Source organism: Marmota marmota, unplaced genomic scaffold (assembly GCF_001458135.2).
Source record: "Marmota marmota marmota unplaced genomic scaffold, marMar, whole genome shotgun sequence".
In the NCBI taxonomy this organism is placed as follows: domain Eukaryota; kingdom Metazoa; phylum Chordata; class Mammalia; order Rodentia; family Sciuridae; genus Marmota; species Marmota marmota.
In genome coordinates this window covers 2,444,911-2,449,129 of record NW_025999895.1, presented here as the reverse complement: position 1 = coordinate 2,449,129, position 4,219 = coordinate 2,444,911, and the positions used below count along the sequence as shown (strand labels likewise).

Sequence of the window (4,219 nt, the reverse complement as noted above, 5' to 3'; positions counted from 1 at the left end):
GCTGGAGAGAGGGAGCGGGGGCCGGATAGAAGAGGTGTGTCGGCCTGGGGCGGCGGTTGTGGCCAGCTGGATCACGACGACGATCCTAGCCAGAATCTCGGCCCTGGGCCTTCTGCACCCCGGCCGCTCATTCTCAGTGTGTTCGTCTCGGGGACCCCTGCTGGGGGCCACGGAAGCATCCACCGCAGTTTACGGTTGCTCTGAATTGCGTCATGGGCGGCTCCAGAGGCACAGGGAACGGCCGGCAGGGGGCGGAATCGGGGCGGGGGCAACTCGCATTCCCACCCTCTTCGCCCCGTAGCCCCGCCCATCGAGGGCGAAGGCATTTAGGAAGAAGAGAAAGGGCGGGGAGAAGACTGAGGATTGAGTGCAAAGAGACGTTGAAGAGGACAGAGGAATAGCTGATCCTGGAGCCCTGGCGCTCAAGAACCTCACCAGAAAGGGACTCCGAGTCTGATCCCACCCCGGTCCTGAGCGGCTCCCATTTTATTCTTGATCCGCTTATTGGCAAGGCGGGGTCGGGATGTCCTGATTGTAGCAGCCCCCAGCGCCAAGAAGGACGAGAGGCGGAGAGGACAGACAGAGGGTTCAGGGCATGTCTGGGTCTGCCTGGGGAACGGAGGGAACTTCGTGGAGACCTGGGAGGCCTGCCTTGGGGTCCTGGGAATAGTCTCGAAAGAAGGAGAGGGTAGAGTAGAGGTTGGCACTGCTTGGGGGAAGAGCGCTTAGCGCGAAGGGGAGGTGAATGGAATGATTGGGAGTCACTCATTCCTCATGAATTCGCGTCCGCAGGTCCCGGACAGGCAGCCAAGTCGAGGCCTTGCGGACACCGCTGGGGAACCGCAGAGTGTGAAGTTTAGCACCTCCGCCGGCTGGCGAGACAGTGCGTTCCAGCGTGCAGTTCCAGCGGCCAGTTGGGGGAGCTGCTGCGCCCTCACGGCCTCCGGAGGGCGCCGCCGGCGGGTCCGCGAGCTCCGTGGGGTCGGGATGTGGACCTGGCAGGAGAGGACGTCCCTAGTTGGAGGGTCAGGAGTGCTCCTGGCCTGGGGTGTGTCCGGGTCGTTCCCGCACCCCCCCCACCCCCGGGCTTCTGAAGGACAGTGAGCAGGAAGTTTGCGCAATCCCTTGGCTGAGTGTCCCCGAGAAAGAAAAAGAGCAAAAGTTGCCCGAGAGTGGAGCGAGCAGCCGGGTGGGGGGCGGAGGCAGCCTAAGAGCCATCGGGTCTCCACTCCAGCCTTGACACACGTCCCAGAATGCCGGGTGGGGACTGCATCACTGCAGCCAGGGAAGAACGAAATGTAGAAGGGAACCCCCAAAGCCTGCTGGGGCTCGTGTTCTCCCAGAAATCCACGAGGAACCTGCAGGGGGTCTGGTGTTAAACACACATGTTGATTCCACCATTTAACCTCCACCTCACAGCTCACAGCCGCCGGCCGCTGACCAAGCCCAGCTTGGCTCCTCCTGGGAGGAGTGTTAGAGGTGGGAGGTCGTCTTCTGACTGCAGAAGAGATGGGCTGGGTGTGCTGTGACTGATACCTCAAGAAGTGTGTAAGGTGGGGGTGCAAAGTGGGACAACACCACCTGCTTTCCCCCCTGCTCTCCAGGCTTACACACTCTGGGAGGCAGGGGCACTAGAAAAGGGTTTTATCCCGATGTTTGCCTTTTTCCTGACACTTGCCCAAGGGGAGAAACTGTTGCTTGGGACAGCTTGGCACTGAAAGGAGAGTCCTCCTGGAGGCCAGAGTGTGAAGCGCTGTCATTGGGACAGTCACCTATCCATCTGGAGCCATACAAGCAGTCCATGCCGCCTTTTGGTCTCAAGGTCTACAGGGAACTTGTCCTGGCCGGTCCCCTTGTCCGGGAAGAGGCTGAGCTTCCCGACATTCTATCCGCCCCCTAACTCGAAAATCCCCTGGAAACGTGTTTGCTCTGGGTGTTTCCAAGGCGTGCAGGTTGGGGGCTCTGAGGGGGGGGCGAGCTGCCGCTGCAGCCTCCCAGCCGCCAGGGGCGTCGGACTGCTTAGGTGGTGGTTTGGCTCGATGGGCCCAGGCCCCTCAGGGGCCCATGGTTAAGACCTCGAGGGCTGTGTGGCGGGACCGGTGTCCGGACCGCGAGTTTGCGCAGGAACCGGGCTGGGCCTGCGGCGGAGATGGGGAGGAAGGAGGGATCCCTCCCTTCGGCACAGCGTATCTTTTCTGAAACTTCCTGTGTGGCGGCTCCAGGAGCCTCCAGTCCTCCCCCCACCCAAGACTGCGGGAGGGGCCGCCCGGAGGCACCTTAGAAGCCCGAGTGCCGCCGGCCACCCCCAGCCTCGCTCTGGGCCTTCCTGTGGAAAGTGACAGAAACAGAAATACCCACTGAATGCCGTAACTCGCTTCCCTCCCGCGATTATTTGTCCTGGTGGAGCGTGGGCAGATATGGAGAAAGGCTGACTCCAAACCCCTTATCCCTATTCTAATCCCGACAGCCGGCCTTAGACCCCCTTCCTGCCGGTGCGAAGAGATAGGGTCCGCGGAAGCGCCGGTGGGCTGCAGGGAGGAGGTGGGACAGAGCCTGGGAGGCGACAGTGGGTGCCCCTAAAACTTTCCTGGAAAGGCTCCCATGGAGCCGCCCCTACCATCCCAACCCCCTGTCTTGGCCCCTCGGAAGGAACCGCAGGAGAGGAGGCCCCAAACCCGGGATTTCCAGAACCTTCTACTGGGGCCCCTGCCCACGATCTGGGGTGCCCAGAGCCCCACGTGCAACCCTGATAAGATTCGCGGGTCCGTGCATTTGACTATGTCTCCTCCCAGACAAGGAGAGGTCGCGCCCTGGGCTCTGGGTAGGGCAAAAGCTCTCCGAATTCCACCTCGTTCTGGGGCCCCCAGGGGCCTTCAGGGGCCCCAAGAGAGAAGTTATGCCCCCTTGCCAGTCGTAGGCTCGCGCCTAGAGGAGAGAGGCTGAGGAGCGACCCTGGAGAAGTCGGGAACTTTTTAATGACAGTAGACTGAAGGATGGTTACTGAGGATCCTATCTCAGAAGAGGCATGACCCTGCCAACTCAGAGAAACAAACGACTTCTTAAAAGAACCCCCTCATGAAATGAGTGCGCTAGGCAAAGGACACTCTCACCGCCGCCCACGAAGCCAGGTCTGGGCTCTGCTCGGAAGGGGCAGCCTGTGGATTCCCGGACCAGCTGCCCCCAGGTGGATTTCAGATAGCCTAGGGGGAATTCAGTAATAGTGACTACAAATCTACCCCGGCTTTGGCAAGAGCTCATTTCTCTCCCCGTCCCTTGGTAGGGGAATTGTCCTTGACTAAGCGCTAGCTTTTATAATACTGTATTTATTTATTTATTTATTTTAGTGGCGGCTGACCAGACTGTGCTGGGGTGGCAAAGACTGTGCGGGAGCGCTACACTCCGCCCCTCCACCCTCCAGGAAGGGCGGCTTTGTTTCTAAGAGCGCCCCTCCAACCACTGAGTCCCCCCTCCCGTGTTTCTGGTCTTTGTCACACCGCCCACGAAGAGTCGCTATTCATTTGTGCTACGAAGAACCCGACGCCCCCAGGTCCCACCCCAAGGGCTGCGAAGGGCTGGAGCCCAGGACCCAGGCGGACCAGCCTCGTAGGATGCGCGGGCGGGGACACGGGCGCTGAGGACCTTAGGCTGTGGCCCTCTGGCAGGGCCCGGCACCCCCCGGGGCCACATGAACGCCTGCACGGCCGTGCCTCCGCATTGCGGCACGCTGGGGTCGCAGGCGCCGAAGCGGGACTCGCTGCTGCCGACTGCTACGTCCGCTGGCCCGTCCTCTTCCAGCGTCAGGCAGCCGCCCCAGGTCGGCCGGGAGAAGCCCCCGGACCCCCGCCTGGCGCTCAGTCGCGAGGCTCCGCCGGCCTGGAGATCTGCGCCCTCGAGACCATATTTCAAATGTGATCTTTGGAACCGATGCCACTGCCCACCGCCGCCGTGGTCGCCGCGCGCTCACAACGGCCTGGGAGCAGCGTGTGTTTTTTATTTGGGTTTCGTTTGCCCAAGGCCTCGCGGCGGGTCTCGTCTGCCCCTGAGGCGCGCCGCTCCACGCCCGACCCTGCGTTTTGCTCTCGGGTGCCCCCGTCGCGCGCCCAAACCCAGCGGGGCCCACACACAGGGCTGATTTCTTTCTTCCTTTTTCCAAACAAGAGCTCGCTGCTGCAGCAAGCCCGGGAATGAGATGAAAATCGCTCGGCGGACCCCGAAGTGG

General features: G+C 61.8%; 1 long non-coding RNA gene across 1 annotated transcript; it reads left to right on the top strand.

Moving 5' to 3' along the window:
• Positions 1-362: 362 nt before the first annotated feature.
• LOC125614652 lies at positions 363-1,400 on the top strand. Its single transcript, XR_007345225.1, has 2 exons — positions 363-467; positions 793-1,400. It is a non-coding gene; the product is annotated as an uncharacterized LOC125614652 (long non-coding RNA).
• The last annotated feature ends 2,819 nt before the right edge of the window (positions 1,401-4,219 follow it).